We start from the raw sequence: 21,847 nt of genomic DNA, 5'->3' as shown, positions 1-21,847 counted from the left end.
ACACCTAATAGTTGAGGGATTATCAAGGCAAATCCATAAAAACACTAGCAATGAGTTGTTTGCTAAGACTTTAAAGTTTACAAGTTAATACTCATTCTCAACTATTTTTCAACACAAGCTAGAGAAACGTGCAACAAATTCCATTTTGAATAAGAGGTACATCCCGGGGTTGAAATTATAAAAGAAGTACTTAGTGACATTGATGGGAATTGAGGAGTGACTGGTTGGATGAATCCAGAGGGAGACAGCTTAGAGCAATTTTACAGAAATACTACTGTTGCATAGAACTTTGCTGAAGAAAAAAAATGTTATATAAGGATGAGAAATGAGTATAACATTCTTAATAGAATTTATCATGGTAAAATATAATTGGGTGAGAAAGAGAAGATTTTATACTGTCTTCAAGTTGGGAAGGCTACTAAGAAATCATTTGTTCAATTTTCTTATGTAAGGCAATCAGCTGGGTAGTTTTCCATAATCTCTTGGGATAGAATCCTTTAAAATAGTCATCCAGTTTCCCTTGAACACCTACTGTGGAAAATAAATAAATAAATAAACAAACCTCATTATTTTGTGTGGCATCCCCTTCCCCTGTTGAGTAGCTACCTAGGCTGGTATTCATAATGGGCTTAAATTTACTTTACTAGAATTTGGGCCTACCAGACTTTTTTTTTTCTGTTCGATAAAATAATATAAAGTCTACGCTTCCAAGGGCTTTACACCTGTCAAACCTCTCCTCTGCATACTTTCTCCCCTGTTCTTTTTTTCCCTAGACCAACAAATCCAACTGCTGAATAATTTCTCATTCGACATTGTTGCGTGACCCCTACTGTATTCTTTGTATACTCCTTAAGTCTATAGTGTCTTTAAACTGGAGCACCCAGAGTTAGCCATAATTCTGCCTGGCACAATGGACTTTTACTTCTGTTGATGTTATTGACCACAGTAATACGCTTTTGAAGGAGCCAACATCTACATCGGCTTTCTTAAGATCTTAGTCACATCGTTGACTTTAAATTGAACTTTCAGTCAGATGAAATGATCAGGGCATTTTTTTTCTTTTTTTTTTTTTTTTGCGGTACACGGGCCTCTCACTGTGGTGGCCTCTCCCGTCGCGGAGCACAGGCTCCGGACGCGCAGGCTCAGCGGCCATGGCTCACGGGCCCAGCCGCTCCGCGGCATGTGGGATCCTCCCGGACTGGGGCACGAACCCGCGTCCCCTGCATCGGCAGGCAGACTCTCCACCACTGCGCCACCAGGGAAGCCTGATCAGGGCATTTTTAAAGAAATATTTTGTATGGCTACATTAGGTCATCTATACCTTATTCATGTGCAATCGATTTTTTTAACTTCAGTGTAGGATTTTACATCTAGGCCTATTTCATTGCATTCTTTTGTTCCATCCCTTCATTGCAGCCTGTAAAATTTTGATTTAATCATTGATAGATTAACCAGACCACCTAGATTTATGCACTTACAAACATAATAGGACTGTCTTTCATGTAATCAGATATGTGCATACATGGAGCATGGACTTTAGAAACAATTTATCTGGGCCTCTATAAAATGGGAAAAAATGATGCTTACTTCATGAAGTCATAGTGAGGTTTAGATGAGATATTTTATGTAAAGTGCTTAAGGACAGTTTGTGGTACCTAATTTATATATTTTATTTTTTAATATATTTTAAATGTCAGTATTTCCTCCTCCACTCCAGGAGGTAGAAGCTAGCATAGTAATAGTAGAAGAAGCAAATGTGTTTTATCTCAAAAAATAGGAGAATTATTATCTATTATTATCTCCTATTATCTCAAAAAATAGGAGAATTCAGAAACACTTGAAACACAGAGGATATGACTAGTATTGACTAATCATTGACGTATGTTAAAATTCATGGGCATCCATCTTGTTTTTATGAAATGAGCAATTAAAACTAACTACTGGATTTTGAGTTTAATAACAGGATTGAATCCATATTTGAAGTTGTTTGCTGGTACTCTATATGTATTTTATTGAGAAGAAACAAGGCTGGAGTTCAGACAGGCTGGTAACCACATTGAGCACACCTGGACAGCAATGCAGGGAAGCAGCCAGCAGGGAAAAATATTTTTTTCAGAAATTGAAAAAATGGCCACAGATGAATATGCATGTAATCAATCCATACACGAATATCAATCCATATACAAACATAAACCAATCCATATATACACAGCAAAACTTTTATTTGATATCAGAGACACTGAGGTTGGAATTGTATCTCTTCTATCTCCCTTAACTTTGATAAAACTTTAACTACTTCACAATATTGGGGAGGGAGTGGAGATCTGAGCACACAGTATGATTTTCCTCAAGTTTGCATCATCTCACAACGGCCTTGGGCCTTAGGTATCATGACCCAGACAGCCTGGCATGGCCAAGAAGATAAAACATCCGTCAGTGCCAAGTTCTGCCTGAAGGGAGAAGTTCGGGCTTTAACTCTTTCATTTTAGTAATAATAGTAGTAAGTATTTATTGGGCACCTACTGTGTGCCATTGTTCTAACAACTTTATGGTATAATTTCACATAATCCTCACAACAATCCTCTGAGGCAGGATCTACCAGATTTCACCAAATGACATGAAGCACTGAGAGGTTAAATAACTTGCCTGAAGTCATATAGCTGCTAAGGGATGGAGCCAGGAAGTGAACCTGGACATTCTCTCTGTAGAGTCTGTTCTTTTAATCACTAAAATAAACTAGCCTCTAGGTCAGGATTCACTGTTTTCTGATGGTTAATAATCTTTGGTGCACCCTAGACCTTTTGGGGAACAATAAAAGTGTTGAAATTAATGAATAATTGTCCTCTGAATTAAGGAAAATAAAGCTAAAAAAGTTGGAACAAATAATGCATTTGTTCCATGTAAACATAGCTGAGAAAAAACCATGTGAGAATATTGTTAAGGCTTGTAATGGAACATCCATTGTTTCTTTTTTTAAATTTTTTAAAATTTGGTTTTTTTATTAAGGTACAGTTGGCATATACATCCATTGTTTCTTTTACCCATAATTTCTTCTTCCATTTGGAAGAGGACAAAAACTTTTACTCTACCCTACCCTTCAGAAGCTCCATGATTCAAATAGGAATTGCCATCATTTTATTTCGCCTCATCTCCTGACTTTAATTATTGGTCCAGAGGTGAGCACCTCACTCAGACTGGACCAATCGCAGGAGTTAAATGCCCTCTCATAGTGATTTGTCTTGGAGATGAGCACGTGACAAAAGCTAGGCCAAACTGGTATGCTTCCCTGCCTTTTAAAAATAGAGTAATGAGGGCTTCCCTGGTGGCGCAGTGGTTGGGAGTCCGCCTGCCGAGGCAGGGGACACGGGTTCGTGCCCCGGTCCGGGAAGATCCCACATGCCGCGGAGCGGCTGGGCCCGTGAGCCATGGCCGCTGAGCCTGCGCGTCCGGAGCCTGTGCTCCGCAACGGGAGAGGCCGCAACAGTGAGAGGCCCGCGTACCGCAAAAAAAAAAAAAAAAAGAGTAGTGAGTCCTGCTTGGAGTTCTCTCTTCTCCACAAAGGAGCATTTCAGAAGGAGCTTAAAAGCTGTTTGTAGCTCGGTCCCCCATATGAGAACGTAATCATTCTTAGAGAGTAAAGCAAACACGTAGAGAGATGCAGAGGAAAATATGGAAAAAGGGAGAGAGAGAGTCATTACGACATTCAAATCCTCAGGTCTACATGTTCCTGACCTTTACACAATTTGCCTAGGTAAACCAGTAAATTCCCTTTTTGCCTGAACAGTTTGAGTTTAATTTCTGTCTCTATAATAGCCATACTCTCAGGCTTATTGAGGGTCTTATCCTAGGGCTAACTAAGGTTAGTAGAAAGCTGCCTACTTGGATATCAGAGTCTTGACTCCTCTTCAGATTCACTTTTACTGAGTTGCACCCCAGTGCTAAGTCCTTAGATTTAATCAAGGGTTTAAAGCAACTTACAAATAAATCATTCACAACACTGACGTTGCTGAAGATACTCTGTATCCCTTGGCCACCCCCCCACCATATAAAACTCCACAGGAGAATTTTTTCCAAAACGTAGACCAGAGCTTTGCTTCTCTTAAATGAACTGTTATGTTTTCAACTTACGGAAAAAAAGAGACATATGAATTAAAAGAAATCATATTCATTAAAATGGGATGAATAGGTCATTTTAGGAGACTTCCATAATACAGTGGAAGCACATTGATTTGGAGACAGACTCCTGGGTTTGAGTCCCTAAATTCAGCCTACACGTTTCCCAGCTGAATGGTCTCTAGCAGATTACTTAGTCTCTCTGGACCTCAGTTTTCTCTTCTGTAAAATAGGGCTCTTAATGTTAGCGTTAACTAGGTTAAAACAGTATTGTAAAAATTAGATGGAGCTACGTGTGTAAAAATACTTTGTAAATTGTAAAGCACTGTATCGATTTTTAGTTACATTGTCTCACAATCAAACTGGAATTTTCTCTTATACACAAGGTGATTTCTTTAGGAAGAAATCTTTTTATTTTTCACCAGAAGTTTATACTGCTTAAAAAATAACATTATCCTACTCATCTTTAAAGAGCTTAAATTAAATCCTGGTCAGAACCATGAGTTGTAGCTCCATTTTACACTGGAGGCAAATAGAAGATTATGGAGAGGAAGAGGCAAGCAAGTCACTGAGGGCTGTAAAGGACAGCAAGACTATATGCAAATGAAAAGCTGGAGCTCTAGGCTGCCAGGTCTTTACTGGAAGGCAAAGCCACATCACGGACTTGACAACTCACTGTCTTTTCTCCTGCTGTTTGTTCAAAATCTCTACCCTGAGCCCACCCTAAAATATAAGGACTGAAGTTTTAAAAAGGAAGCTTCCTCTGTTGTTTGGCAAAGATCAATATTGAGAGTGAGGGGTAGTAACTGGCAACAGCGTCATTGATTTAGACCCCGAGCCGCATGCATTTTGTGTGCATCTATTGCTGATCCGTGGGACAGAGAGGGTGCAGAATTTAGTTTCTTCTTCTTTAACTGAGTGTTGCTTAGTTTTTCTGCCAGCGTTGCAAGAACACTGCTAAAAGGCACAAAAGCTCACGGAGGTGTCAAACAGCAGGGATGAGAGGCTGAGCTTTCCCTCATCCGTGAAGGAGTCAATTAAAGAACAAAGACAACTCTTGGGTTTTAAGATCACCAGTCCAAGTTGTTCCAGGATTCTCATGTGTATTTCCAGTTCAATCTCCTTATATTTCTTCTTTATTCCAAAAAAAAATGTAATGATGTGGTGCTTTTTGTGCTTTTAAGAGCACAGTTATAAAACATTTAGTTTTTTCTTGTATTTTGTAACCCTGTGTGCTTCTGTTTAATCCTATCCCCATAGGAACTATTCTGAGATTAAACAACAACCGGTATCGGGAAAACTTTAAGGATAGCTCTCCAGTGCCTAACTAACATCATTTAAATCTCCTAGAAATTACATGTTCTCAGCTTTATCTTTCTTTCTGCTAATGATTTCTTGTGTGTTCAGGCACCCAGGGAGCTGAGAAGGAACAAAGCACACCCTCTGTCAAGAGCTCTTTCATTGTTGGTCAGATTAGGAATGACTTCAACTTCCTATGTCAAGTGCACACTGTAAACTAATCTTTGTTTCTGCAATTTAGATAAGATTATTTCAAGAGATGTCAGTTTCAGTATTGGATTTTCTTTCTTTCTTGGACTGGTGTTCTTTTTGGCCAATGATCTATGTGACTGTCATCTGACATAAATTTACCATATCTGAATTATATCTTGTGGGCTTATGCCAGGAGCAAAACGTTATTTGTGTTTATATCAATAGGTGAACTTTAAAGGTGTGTCTGTTGACTTTTTTGAACATCAACAAGTACAGCAATATTCTTTGGGTTAGTTAATAAACTCCTAACTGAACACAGGTGATGTGTGCAAACTGTCTTTAAAGACATACATATGTGTTCATTTCGTATTCATTTCCACTTTTCTCTAAATTTATATGTCAATTTTAAACAATATACTGGACTGTCATTATATGCCATTACCCTGACTCAATATTTAAGTGGCTACAAAGATAAAATTCCATTTCAATTTAAAGGAAATGTCAGGAATATTTTTATGTTGTATAGGCCAAGATTACCTCATATACTACTCATTCCATCATATATATTATCCATCAAATATATTATACCTGAAGCAGAAAGTATGCATGTCATTCAAATAAATATCTATAAAAATGAAACTAAAAGAAAAACTTAAAACAAAGGAGTAGTCACAACAACAGTCTTTGCTTGAGATCTCAGCTGGTCAATGAAGCCCAACAAAAAATATTACCTATTAATAGAACTAAATGTCTACCACAGATTTCAGGAGTGAAGCACTTTGCTTATTTCTAGGTTTAATTACAGAGACAAAAACGACCAGAATGCAATAAATGTAAAATGAAACTCTAATCTTAATATTAAAGGTGGAGGCTACAATATTCCTAGGCAGTAGATCTGATTTTAAAAGATATCTAAAATGTAAGGGAAACATAAATGAAAATGTAAATGAAGTGTCCCCTGTGTAATAAAGAACCTACAATTTAGTGTTTAAAATTATTAGCTGCCATAGTTGCTTACAGTTTTGTTGAAATTATATTATGTGTAGGTGAATCTGAAATAGGGTATTTGGAACTGCATATAATTCTTTTTTATCTACTAGTCATGTCTGAAAGCTAGAAAACTGTCATCAGAAAATTGGTTTCTTAGGAGAAGATCTTTCCAAAATTACCTATTTTTAGAAATTAAAATTAGATAGCCTGGTTGCATTAACAGAGGCATTAGGAGATGAAAATTAAATGTGGTTTGGGAAATAACTAAAGAATAAATTAACCTAAGAATCTTTCTACCTATATTCTAGATCCCATCTCAATTTTTCAGAAATCCTGTTCCATCAGTTATCGTCTCTTCCCTCAAATTTCACATCTAAAAACTAAACAAATAGATGAAAACCAGCATTCCACACTCTTGTTCTTCTCTATGTACTATCCTGGTTTTCACTCACATCTAAGTCTTCGTGATCATGGTATCTCCCCTGCCAGGTAAGTATTCTCATATCTAAGTCTTAATAATCTATACCCTTTAACTTTCCTCCACTTGTACTTCACTTCTCAACCCAATGCAACCTGACTTTGACACTATCACTGCACTGAAAGTTCACTCTGATGTTAAGGTAACCTCCAAAGTGACAAAGTTAGTGGATACTGTTAATCCTTAAATTCCTTGACCTCCAGACTGCTATTGAAACTCTAGGTTTTCATGCCCCCAACACTCTCGCCTTGATTATCTTCATCTGCAGAGATTTCTTCTCATTCCTCTGTCAATTTTCTCTTCTTAAACAATCTAGTCTCATCAGGCAAGCTCATTTATATCAGCAACTTTATTTATCTTTCATATGCTAATGACTCCCACTTTTGTAATTCCACCCTCATCTTACTCCTAGGCTTCAGACCTAAACTGCTTTCATAATGATTTCAGGACGTCTTCATGTGGATGACATAACCATATCTAGCTGAACTCACCCAAATTCATTGTTTGTCCTCCGCTCCCTTCCAAGCCTTTTTGATTTCTATCCCCAATCTCTGTTAACAGTTCACAGCTTTGCAATGGTCTAAGCCAGAAGATTTTGGGTGATCCTTCTTTCCTCTCTCTCAAATTATTATTTACTAGATCACTAAAACCCTACTAATTATAGTCTTGACTTTGTCTAGCCCCATTGTCAATACCACAGTGCATACCATTACTTATAGTAAATATTGCAAGGGAGATTGCCACAGTGGCTGAACTGGCCGGTTTTCTTCACCTCTTCATACTCCTGTCTGTCTGCACATTAATGACACTGTTATTTTTCTAGAAAAACAAAAGGTGGGCCCACCACAGTTCCAGGCTCCCCTGCTACCAACCTGTTTATACCATTTTGGCATTCTTTTGCCTGCAGGGGGCCAGCCAGTATTTCTGTTTATCACATAAATGCTTTACAATTAATCAGAAATCTGCCTGTTCTTCCAGCCTCATTTTCCATCTCTCTATATTTTCACCCTATTCTTTCACCTCTTTCCTTTGCTTTCTGAATGACCATTGGCAGCTCTAGATCTATATCATCCATAAGCTAGAAATCTCAGAGAAAAGAAAATCCCTCTTTCATACTTTCTCAGTAAAGTCCTGGGGAAGTTCTGAGTGGCTCTGCTTGAGTCATTTGACTGATGAACCAATCCGTGTGGCCAAGGGATTTCAGGGCTCTGATGAGTCAGGTTGGCTTGTGTGTCCACCTTTGTGGGGAGAAGTCTGCTCCACCTAAGTTTCATGGAATAGCTCTCTCATTATGAGCAGCTCTGTTTCCAGAATCACGGGAAGAAAATGGCTACCAAGGAACTGCTACAAGAAAAAGGAAGAGGTTGGGGAGGCCACACCATGTACTTTCTGGAAGCACAGGATGATTTCTTAGCACGGCACCTCCATTTCCCTCTTCAGCTCAAGTAAATAGGCATTCAGCTAGGGATAGGAAGTGAACTCCAGTCTTAATAAATCATTTTCTTTCTAAAAAAATCACCATTTCCACCTAAGACATATTGTGGCGAAAGGGACTATACTGCATAATTCTATCTTTATTTTTATGTTTTCTTTCAGTCTAATTGTTCCACATTCTATGTGGAAAAGGAGCACGCTTCAGAGTTAGGTGGGAATCAGTCACAGTCAGCTCCGGTCTTCCCTTTTACTTTCCCTACTCTTTTCCAACTTTCTACTCTCTTCCTTACTATAGCCTCCTTATTCCAGTTCCCCAAACAAAAAAGTAAGCAAATAGTTCAATCAAATGGTATTGAATTCAGATTCAACAAATGTTATTGAGGACTTATCACGTACCACACGCCAAATCTCAAAAGTATGAATTGTGTATTACTGTTGTCCAGGTGATGTACCAGCTTATCAGGGGCCAGGAAAAAAAATAATTCTGAGATGTGCTCTGGCAGCTCTTAGGTGGCAAAATAGATGTTCATGGTATTCAGATAAATAAAATATATTTGTGTTTGGGTTTGTTTAAAATCTATTTTCCTGTGAACAGCACACAGCTCATGGGACTTGTTCCCCCGTTTGCCTCACACTTGTCCTTCTGTTCTCTCCATTCCTCTTTACCATTTTTCTTCTTCTTTTCCCTATTTTCAGTTTCGTGGGAAAGGAAAAAATATAGTCTACCCTTGATTTTATTATAATTGTTATAGCCCTCTTTCCAACTCTTTTTAAAACCTTCTGAATCTTCCTTCCATTGTAAATAAATTCCCCTATTTCTTCAATATTTTTGCAGGATGACTTATCTGGAATATAACTCAGCAGCGAGGACACCTCTCACATTGCATCTTTCTCCAGTGGGGGAAGCTCGTTTTCTCATCTTCCGTGAGCAACAGGACAAGAGGTGTTTACCCTTCTCCAGATTCCCCATCACCGTTATCACAGGATTACTGCATCATCCTTATGTAAAGGTACATAGGGGTTAAAATCGAAGGCTTTCGAGCCAGAATGCCTGAGTTGAAATTCTAACTCTGGCAGGTACCAGCTGTCTAACTACAAGCAAGTGATAATCAAGATTTATACATCTATGTTATGGCTTCCCTGGTGGCGCAGCGGTTGAGAGTCCACCTGCCGATGCAGGGGACGCGGGTTCGTACCCCGGTCCGGGAGGATCCCGCATGCCACGGAGCGGCTGGGCCCGTGAGCCATGGCCGCTGAGCCTGCACTTCCGGAGCCTGTGCTCCGCAATGGGAGAGGCCAGAACAGTGAGAAAAAGATTTATACATCTATGTTAACAACTCATTTGAATACCTGGGCCTGGATCTCTGCGATTTCAATGACCTTAATCTCCGCTCATTCCCGGTACTAATTCTGAATCTTGTCAGCTCTGGTTCTCCTCAAAAATTTGAGACTCCGGAGGCTTCCGGGAAGATGACGCAAGAGTAAGACGCGGAGATCACCTTCCTCTCCACAGATACACCAGAAATACATCTACACATGGAACAACTCCTACAGAACACCTACTGAACGCCGGCATAAGACCTCAAAACTCCCAAAAGGCAAGAACCCCCCCCCCCCCGCACGTACCTGGGTAGGGCAAAAGAAAAAAGACTAAACAGAGACAAAAGAACAGGGACGGGACCTGCACCAGTGGGAGGGGGCTGTGAAGGAGGAAAAGTTTCCACACACTACGAAGCCCCTTCGCGGGCGGAGACTGCGGGGGGCGGAGGGGGAAACTTCGGAGCCACAGAGGAGAGCGCAGCAACAGGGGTGCGGAGGGCAAAGCGGGGAGATTCCCGCACAGAGGATCGGTGCCAACCGGCACTCACCAGCCCCAGAGGCTTGTCTGCTCACCCGCCGGGGCGGGCGGGGCTGGGAGCTGAGGCTCGGGCTTCGGTCCGACCGCAGGGAGAGGACTGGGGTTGGCGGCGTCAACACAGCCTGCAGGGGGTTAGTGCACCACGGCTAGCCGGGAGGGAGTCCGGGGAAAAGTCTGGAGCTGCCAGAGGCAACAGACTTTTTCTTACCTCTTTGTTTCCTGGTGCGCGAGGAGAGGGGATTCAGAGCGCTGCTTAGAGGAGCTCCAGAGACGGGCGCGAGCCGCGGCTAAAAGCGCAGACCCCAGAGACGGGCATGAGACGCCAAGGCTGCTGCTGCCGCCACCAAGAAGCCTGGGTGCGAGCACAGGTCACTGTCCACACCCCCATTCCCGGGAGCCTGTGCAGCCCGCCACTGCCAGGGTCCCGGGATCCACGGGCAACTCCTCCGGGGGAACGCACGGCGCGCCTCACGCTGATGCAACGTGACGCCGGCCTCTGACGCCGCAGGCCCGCCCCGCACGCCGTGCCCCTCCCTCCCCACCCCCCGCCCCGGCCAGAGTGAGCCAGAGCCCCCGAATCAGCGGCTCCTTTAACCCCGTCCGGTCTGAGCGAAGAACAGACGCCCTCCGGCGACCTACACGCAGAGGCGGGGCCAAATCCAAAGCTGAGCCCCTGGGAGCTCAGGAGCAGCGGATTAAAGCTCCACAATTAACTTGATGTACCTGCAGCTGTGGAATACATGAATAGACAGCGAATCATCCCAAATTAAGGAGGTGGGCTTTGAGAGCAAGATTTATTATTTTTTCCCCTTTTCCTCTTTTTGTGAGTGTGTACGTGTATGCTTCTGTGTTTGATTTTGTCTGTATAGCTTTGCTTCCACCATCTGTCCTAGGGTTCTATCCGTCCGGGAATTTTTGTTTGTTTTTTAAATTTTTTTTCTTTTTTTTCTCTTAATAATTATTTTTTTAATAACTTTATTATATTTTATCTTACTTTATTTTATTTTACTTTATCTCCTTTCTTTTTTCCTTCCTTCTCTCCTTCCTTCCTCCCTCCCTCCCTCCCTCCTTTCTTTCTTTCCTTCTCTCTTTCTAATTCTACTAATTCTTTCTTTCTACTTTTTCTCCCTTTTATTCTGAGCCGTGTGGATGAAAGGCTCTTGGTGCAGCAGCCAGGAGTCAGTGCTGTGCCTCTGAGGTGGGAGAGCCAACTTCAGGACACTGGTCCACAAGAGACTTCCCAGCTCCACATAATATCAAACGGCGAAAATCTCCCAGAGATCTCCATCTCAACACCAGCACCCAGCTTCACTCAACGACCAGAAAGCTACAGTGCTGGACATCCTATGCCAAACAACTAGCAAGACAGGAAGACAACCCCACCCATTAGCAGAGAGGCTGCCTAAAATCATAATAAGTCCACAGACACCCCAAAACACACCACCAGACGTGGACCTGCCCACCAGAAAGACAAGATCCACCCTCATCCACCAGAACACAGGCACTAGTCCCCTCCACCAGGACGCCTACACAACCCACTGAACCAACCTCAGCCACTGGGGACAGACACCAAAAACAACAGGAACTACGAACCTGCAGCCTGCAAAAAGGAGACCCCAAACACAGTAAGATAAGCAAAATGAGAAGACAGAAAACCACACAGCAGATGAAGAAGCAAGATAAAAACCCATCAGACCTAACAAATAAAGAGGAAATAGGCAGTCTACCTGAAAAAGAATTCAGAATAATGATAGTAAAGATGATCCAAAATCTTGGAAATAGAATACAGAAAATGCAAGAAACATTTAACAAGGACCTAGAAGAACTAAAGATGAAAAAAACGACAATGAACAACACAATAAATGAAATTTAAAATATTCTAGATGGGATCAATAGCAGAATAACTGAGGCAGAAGAATGGATAAGCAACCTGGAAGATAAAATAGTGGAAATAACTACTGCAGAGCAGAATAAAGAAAAAAGAATGAAGAGAACTGAGGACAGTCTCAGAGACCTCTGGGACAACATCAAACGCACTAACATTCGAATTATAGGGGTACCAGAAGAAGAAGAGAAAAAGAAAGGGACTGAGAAAATATTTGAAGAGATTATAGTTGAAAACTTCCCTAATATGGGAAAGGAAAGAGTTAATCAAGTCCAGGAAGCACAGAGAGTCCCATACAGGATAAATCCAAGGAGAAATACGCCAAGACACATATTAATCAAACTGTCAAAAATTAAATACAAAGAAAGCATATTAAAAGCAGCAAGGGAAAAACAACAAATAACACACAAGGGAATCCCCATAAGGTTAACAGCTGATCTTTCAGCAGAAACTCTGCAAGCCAGAAGGGACTGGCAGGACATATTTAAAGTGATGAAGGAGAAAAACCTGCAACCAAGATTACTCTACCCAGCGAGGATCTCATTCAGATTTGATGGAGAAATTAAAACCTTTACAGACAAGCAAAAGCTGAGAGAGTTCAGCACCACCAAACCAGCTTTACAACAACTGCTAAAGGAACTTCTCTAGGCAAGAAACACAAGAGAAGGAAAAGACCTACAATAACGAACCCAAAACAATTAAGAAAATGGGAATAGGAACATACATATCGATAATTACCTTAAATGTAAATGGACTAAATGCTCCCACCAAAAGACACAGATTGGCTGAATGGATACAAAAACAAGACCCATATATTTGCGGTCTACAAGAGACCCACTTCAGATCTAGAGACACATACAGACTGAAAGTGAGGGGATGGAAAAAGATATTTCATGCAAATGGAAACCAAAAGAAAGCTGGAGTAGCAATTCTCATATCAGACAAAATAGACTTTAAAATAAAGACTATTAGAAGAGACAAAGATGGACACTACATAATGATCAAGGGATCGATCAAAGAAGAAGATATAACAATTGTAAATATTTATGTACCCAACATAGGAGCACCTCAATACATAAGGCAAATACTAACAGCCATAAAAGGGGAAATCAACAGTAACACATTCATAGTAGGGGACTTTAACACCCACTTTCACCAATGGACAGATCATGCAAAATGAAAATAAATAAGGAGACACAAGCTTTAAATGATACATTAAACAAGATGGACTTAATTGATATTTATAAGACATTCCATCCAAAAACAACAGAATACACATTTTTCTCAAGTGCTCATGGAACATTCTCCAGGATAGATCACATCTTGGGTCACAAATCAAGCCTTGGTAAATTTAAGAAAATTGAAATTGTATCAAGTATCTTTTCCGACCACAACACTATGAGACTAGATATCAATTACAGGAAAAGATCTGTAAAAAATACAAACCCATGGAGGCTAAACAATACACTACTTAATAACGAAGTGATCACTGAAGAAATCGAAGAGGAAATAAAAAAATACCTGGAAACAAATGACAATGGAGACACGATGACCCAAAATCTATGGGATGCAGCAAAAGCAGTTCTAAGAGGGAAGTTTATAGCAACACAATCCTACCTTATGAAACGGGAAACATCTCAAATAAACAACCTAACCTTGCACCTAAAGCAATTAGAGAAAGAAGAACAAAAAAACCCCAAAGTTAGCAGAAGGAAAGAAATCATAAAAATCGGATCAGAAATAAATGAAAAAGAAATGAAGGAAACAACAGCAAAGATCAATAAAACTAAAAGCTGGTTCTTTGAGAAAATAAACAAAATTGATAAACCATTAGCCAGACTCATCAAGAAAAAAAGGGAGAAAATTCAAATAAATAGAATTAGAAATGAAAAAGAAGTAACAACAGCAACTGCAGAAATACAAAAGATCATGAGAGATTACTACAAGCAACTCTATGCCAATAAAATGGACAACCTGGAAGAAATCGACAAATTCTTAGAAATGCACAACCTGCCAAGACTGAATCAGGAAGAAATAGAAAATGTGAACAGACCAATCACAAGCACTGAAATTGAAATCTGTGATTAAAAATCTTCCAACAAACAAAAGCCCAGGACCAGATGGCTTCCCAGGCGAATTCTATCAAACATTTAGAGAAGAGCTAACACCCATCCTTCTCAAACTCTTCCAAAATATAGCAGAAGGAGGAACACTCCCAAACTCATTCTATGAGGCCACCATCACCCTGATACCAAAACCAGACAAGGATGTCACGAAGAAGGAAAACTACAGGCCAATATCACTGACGAACATAGATGCAAAAATCCTCAACAAAATACTAGCAAACAGAATCCAACAGCACATTAAATGATCATACACCATGATCAAGTGGGGTTTATTCCAGGAATGCAAGGATTCTTCAATATATGCAAATCATCAACGTGATACACCATATTAACAAACTGAAGTAGAAAAACCATATGATCACCTCAATAGATGCAGAGAAAGCTTTCGACAAAATTCAACACCCATTTATGATAACCCTGCAGAAAGTACTCATAGAGGGAACTTTCCTCAACATAATAAAGGCCATATATGACAAACCCACAGCCAACATCGTCCTCAGTGGTGAAAAACTGAAAGCATTTCCACTAAGATCAGGAACAAGACAAGGTTGCCCACTCTCACCACTCTTATTCAGCATAGTTTTGGAAGTTATAGCCACAGCAATCAGAGAAGAAAAGGAAATAAAAGGAATACAAATCAGAAAAGAAGAAGTAAAGCAGTCACTGTTTGCAGACGACATGATACTATATATAGAGAATCCTAAAGATGCTACCAGAAAACTACTAGAGCTAATCAATGAATTTGGTAAAGTAGCAGGATACAAAATTAATGCACAGAAATCTCTTGCATTCCTAAACACTAATGATGAAAAATCTGAAAGTGAAATCAAGAAAACACTTCCATTTACCATTTCAAGAAACAGAATAAAATATCTAGGAATAAACCTACCTAAGGAGACAAAAGGCCTGTATGCAGAAAATTATAGGACACTGATGAAAGAAATTAAAGATGATACAAATAGATGGAGAGATATACCATGTTCTTGGATTGGAAGAATCAACATTGTGAAAATGACTCTACTACCCAAAGCAACCTACAGATTCAATGCAATCCCTTTCAAACTACCACTGGCATTTTCCACAGAACTCGAAAAAAAACTTTCACAATTTGTATGGAAACACAAAAGACCCCGAATAGCCTAAGCAATCTTGAGAACGAAAAACGGAGCTGGAGGAATCAGGCTCCCTGACTTCAGACTATACTACAAAGCTACAGTAATCAAGACAGTATGGTACTGGCACAAAAACAGAAAGATAGATCAATGGAACAGGATAGAAAGCCCAGAGATAAACCCACGCACATATGGTCACCTTACCTTTGATAAAGGAGGCAGGAATATACAGTGGAGAAATGACAGCCTCTTCAATAAGTGGTGCTGGGAAAACTGGACAGCTACATGTAAAAGAATGACATTAGAACACTCCCTAACACCATACACAAAAATAAGCTCAAAATGGATTAAAGACCTAAATGTAAGGCCAGAAACTATCTAACTCTTAGAGGAAAACATAGGCAGAACACTCTATGACATAAATCACAGCAAGATCCTTTTTGACCCACCTCCTAGAGAAATGGAAATAAAAACAAAAATAAACCAGTGGGACCTAATGAAACTTCAAAGCTTTTGCACAGCAAAGGAAACCATAAACAAGACCAAAAGGCAACCCTCAGAATGGGAGAAAATATTTGCAAATGAAGCAACTGACAAAGGATTAATATCCAAAATTTATAAGCAGCTCATGCAGCTCAATAACAAAAAACCAAACAACCCAATCCAAAAATGGGCAGAAGACCTAAATAGACATTTCTCCAAAGAAGATATACAGACTGCCAACAAACACATGAAAGAATGCTCAACATCAGTAATCATTAGAGAAATGCAAATCAAAACTACAATGAGATATCATCTCACACCAGTCAGAATGGCCATCATCAAAAAATCTAGAAACAATAAATGCTGGTGAGGGTGTGGAGAAAAGGGAACCCTCTTGCACTGCTGGTGGGAATGTAAGTTGATACAGCCACTGTGGAGAACAGTATGGAGGTTCCTTAAAAACTACAAATAGAACTACCATATGACCTAGCAATCCCACTACTGGGCATATACCCTGAGAAAACTATAATTCAAAAAGAGTCATGTACCATAATCTTCATTGCAGCTCTATTTACAATAGCCTGGAGATGGAAACAACCTAATTGTCAATCATCAGATGAATGGATAAAGAAGATGTGGCACATATATACAATGGAATATTACTCAGCCATAGAAAGAAACGAAATTGAGCTATTTGTAATGAGGTGGATAGACCTAGAGTCTGTCATACAGAGTGAAGTAAGTCAGAAAGAGAAAGACAAATACCGTATGCTAACACATATATATGGAATTTAAGGGGAAAAAATGTCATGAAGTACCTAGGGGTAAGACAGGAATAAAGACACAGACCTACTAGAGAATGGACTTGAGGATATGGGGAGGGGGAAGGGTAAGCTGTGACAAAGCGAGAGAGAGGCATGGACATATATACACTACCAAACGTAAGGTAGATAGCTAGTGGGAAGCAGCCGCATAGCACAGGGAGATCAGCTTGGTGCTTTGTGACCTCCTAGAGGGGTGGGATAGGGAGGGTGGGAGGGAGGGAGATGCAACAGGGAAGAGATATGGGAACATATATATATGTATAACTGATTCACTTTGTTATAAAGCAGAAACTAACACCCATTGTAAAGCAATTATACTCCAATAAAGATGTAAAAAAAAAAAAAATTTGAGACTCCAAATACCCAACTTTTTACCTCTTTATACTCACTACCTGCCCTCATACAATGAAAGACCTTTACAATGAAAGTCCTTTGTTGTTATGATTTCTTCTACTCTTTCAGTCTCTTTCTAGCCTCTTACCCATCCCTGCATGGTTGGAAACTTCTGTTTGATCATGAAAAGTATTGTTCCACTAGTCACACTGATGTTTGGGGATTTTTTAAGAGGATAAAAGCATCAACTAGGGCTTCCCTGGTGGCGCAGTGGTTGGGGGTCTGCCTGCCGATGCAGGGAACACGGGTTTGTGCCCGGGTTCGGGAAGATCCCACATGCCGCGGAGCGGCTGGGTCCGTGAGCCATGGCCGCTGAGCCTGCGCGTCCGGAGCCTGTGATCTGCAACGGGAGAGGCCACAGCAGGGAGAGGCCCGCGTACTGCAAAAAAAAAAAAGCATCAACTAGAATATCCTTACTTTATTTTCATTTATTTCTTTTGTTGCCAAACTTGTACTTTATCCCCAGTAATATAAACTCAAGGCAGTGAAAGGAGTTGGTAATGGCATTTCTAGTACAAATGATATTTAAAATGACTATCTTGCCAACTTTGTTCAGTATTAGGGTAACTGAAAACTGTTCATAGATGAAGGAAAAAAGAAGAAAGTTATCCTTTTCCATTTACTTATTAGAGTGTGAGATTGCACTTGAATAATCATCACACACTGGAACACTGTCATGAAGTAAAACATTGACAAATAAATGAGGGTAAAACCGTACACAATGACAGTAAAAGAATATTAGAATTTCCTTTTTCATTCAATTATAATTCTGGCACCGTTGCTTATTTGATTCTTGGAAAACTAGGGCCAGATTTATGACTACCAAACAATCCACTTGGCTTTTGCAATTAACCTGAAATTCTACATTACTCTCTATTTTGATTATTCTCTTAAAATCAAACATATTACAACTATTTTGATTTTGAGATTGAAGTTGGACAATAGGTAAATGCTTGTGAAACTCTAGTGTTGATACAAGTAAATCCTATTCCTGGCCTTCAAATTGTGTATTTTGAGAAAATGGCAGTAAATAGCACAAACTAAATCTTAAAATGGTTTTCTGGTAAAATATTACATACTTCACCTGTGTTACACCACTTGTTTACACTAATAAAACTCACACGTGCTAGAGAATATTATCTATTGATATTTTAATCACTCTGCTTATCTTTCCATCCCCTCTTCTCCTCCCTATCTTTGAAGACTGTGTTTTAGAGCAGCGTAAGGGTTAGACTAAGAATGATGAGTCCCAGATAATGTTCTGGTCTTTTACAACTAATGCATAGATTACCAAGAAGGTAGGGTTGTGGTCAAATCATGTATAGTCAATTCACCTAATATTTTTCTTCCTTGATATGTTAGCTTCTATCTGTTGGAAGCATGTGAAAACTTACCTATATTCTCAGCTCTTTGGAAACTTCACTACGAAAGTTTCACAATAACCTGGTATTATTTCTTTAAATTGTATATTTGATAGCATTCGAGTTGAGAAACATTTTTAACCCTGATGAAATTTCAGGGATGACTTTATGACCTGACAGTAACATAAATGGGTATGTTTTGAAAATAAAGAAAAATCTCTTAATTGCAAAGAGATTCCATGTATTTTCTTGAATGATTCTGATGAGGTCTGGCTCCTTCGTTTCATTAGAAAGGGGAGTGGGAATCAAAGGAGCTTGACAGTTGGTTGACGTGGATGCCTAGCTACTAAATCACTGCATTCATGCTAAGACCTCCTATGTGTTCCCATTAAATCCCATTCAGCTCATGAGGTAATATATGTACTGTAGCCTATGGCTGGGTTATCGCTGTTTTTTTTTTTTTCCTCCCCTGTTAAATTCTCACAAACTCACATTCCTCTAGGCTTTCCTTTTAAGTTTTATATTTACTACGGTTAGATCTCAAAAAACAAATGTTGAGAAAAAAAGAAAGTTGCAGAAATACATTTACAGGGTGATATCATACTATGTATATATATATATATATATTTTTTATATAAAATTGTATTTTAAAATACACACCAAGCTCATGATCATAGTTGCCTCTGGAAAGATTCAATGGTAATAGGACTGAGGTTGGTTGTCAAAGAGGATTTCAACTGCATCTGTAAAATGTTGTCATTGTTTTTAAGGCATGAAATCTCTTGATTTGGAAAGGGAGTGAGGTAGTGATAGAGTAGTGGTTAAGTATACTGGGTCTGGAGAGAGACTGCCTGTGTTTGAACCTGCCACTTACTACATGACCAGAGGAAAGTCACTGAACCTTCTAGTGCATCAGTTTCCTAATGAGTAAAATGGTGCTTAACAATAAATAGTTCCTACCTTATTGGCTTGTTGTGAGAAGTAAATGAGGTAATACAGGAAAAGTGTTTAGAATGGTTCTTAGAACACAGTAAGTATTCAATAAATTAATTAGTAATTTTTTTAATCTCAAAATTTTTTCTATAGGATTGTCTTTTTTAATTAAAAGAACCTTTAGGAAATAGATTTATTACTGGATAAATAGCAGCAATGTGCATATATAACAATTATAAACATGTTTAATTATTTACCGAAGCTGCAGGAGGGGAACTTCAGTAACATATTTCCATATTTCACTCCAAGTATTGAGGCCACTTTCAATTCTCTCTTCTATCCTCATTCTCAAGGATTCTCAGTAATTCAGCTGTCTGATCTTTCTGTCTTCTACTTTTTACAACATCTTTCTTCTTATTTCTGAATCTACATAGTACAACGCAAATAGCTCTGAACACAAGCACAGCAAGTCTGCATTTCTTCTTTGGCGACAGTAGCTTTAGTATTAACTGAAAGGCAGGGTAGATAATGTGACACGCGCTTTACTTTCAGCAGACTTGTTAATATCAGCTCTGAATTTTTCATGACGGCTTCGGTAACCTGTAGCCTGGAGCTGAAGCTCTGGGGGTTTCCACCACAAAGAGGTAGATCAGCTGAGCTCTCACTTCCCATCTGGCACTGGGTGACAGGGACAGTCAGGGGGGCTGCAGGAAACCTGAAGAAGAAGAAAGCTGATGTGGGACACCCATTGTAGTGCATCAAAGGCTAAACATGTGCTGTTGTATGGATGTATCTTTGAGACACTTGTTTATCACTGGCTTCAGAATCTACTTAGCCAATGTGTTTAACGTTAGAGTCACAAGAACAGCTGCCGCTCGTGTAAGTAATACCCTCATACGCAGTGGCATCCTGATTTGCCAAACCAGATTCAGGACCTCTCTGCAGTGAATGTTTGATGCTGTCTGGCATGCTTCTTATTTACCCACATAGGCAGGCGTACACGTGCAGGCACACACACAGACGCACACGATCACGACTCGGAGCTGTTTGAAATTGTAAACCATTTTAGCTCTGTCCCAAAAGTAACAAAATGATCTCAAAGTTCTCACAAAAGCTGTATTTTATGTCTGAAGGTCAAAAACAGAAAGTTTTTTGAAAGGGATGGGAGGCTCAAATGTAATCATATGTGGAAAGTCAAAAATAGTAAAAAAAAAATTTTTTAAGACAAAATTTGAGCATTTACCTTCCTTGAGTCTTATGGTGGTTCTATCATATTTACTGAAATATATAGTTGCCCACTTATTTGTAGGAAGTTGGATCCCTATATACTTGATTTTATTTTTAATAACTGTAACAATTCAGATTTGCTCTGGACACACCCAAACTGCAATTCTTAGAATGCAGGAGTATTTACAAGCACACCAGGAGGAAGCCAGTTCTCTTAATTGCAGTATTCTCTGGTCACACCCTTTGCTTCTGTTCTATCAAGAAAGAAGTTAAATAAATAATGCTTCGTTTGTACGTAGAAAAAAAATTTGTAGAGCTAATAATACTCCAGGCTTGAATGAGAAACAATGAAAAAGTAAATATATATGTTGCTACTATAAATTTTTTGGTAATTTTTCATCAACAGAAGGAACCAGGTCAACTTTTTGAACTAATTTTTATTTTGATCTTCTTCTTAAATTATGTTTCAGCTATTTTCAGTCTGCCACTCCAATATTTCTCTAACTTATAGATGCATTTCACTGATGCTTCTTTGTGTCTGAAAGGGTGTTATTTTTAAAAGCTCATTAACATTTACTAGCATTCTAGCCTTTTCAAAGATCTAACAGAAGGTTGACTTTCAATATTAACATTATATTAAGACAGTATACCAAGGTGTACATTTATAGTTGTGTTAGTAACCAAAAAGTTGTATGATTTATTACAACAAAACAGTTAAAATATTAAGCAATTAACTTTACCATTATGAACTCAATACACTTTGATGATATTCTCTAACTATACAGTGACTTTGCTGAAACCTATATAAAAGTGTCCTCATGTTTATTTGTGCACAGTCCACAATGTTCACAATTATTGTAAAGGATTAGGATTGGTGATTCAATAATTTGAAGAGTTTTTTCACTTTTTAAAACATTATTTTACTGCAAAGGAATAATTAAGGGTTTAATCACTGAAACCAACCTATGTTTTGTATACCAAATGGAGAATTGAAGATTATCATTTTAGCTCTTGAACAAAAGTTAGACTCCCTTGGCCATTCTCCCTACCTGTTTGGTTATTTTTGCTAAATAAAAAATTTGCCAAACTTAGTGGCTCAAAACAGCCATTTTATTTTGCTCATGATTTCGTGGGTCCAA

The sequence above is a fragment of the Leucopleurus acutus genome (assembly GCF_964270905.1).
Source record: "Leucopleurus acutus genome assembly, chromosome: 4".
Taxonomy (NCBI): domain Eukaryota; kingdom Metazoa; phylum Chordata; class Mammalia; order Artiodactyla; family Delphinidae; genus Leucopleurus; species Leucopleurus acutus.
This window is presented reverse-complemented; position numbering follows the sequence as displayed.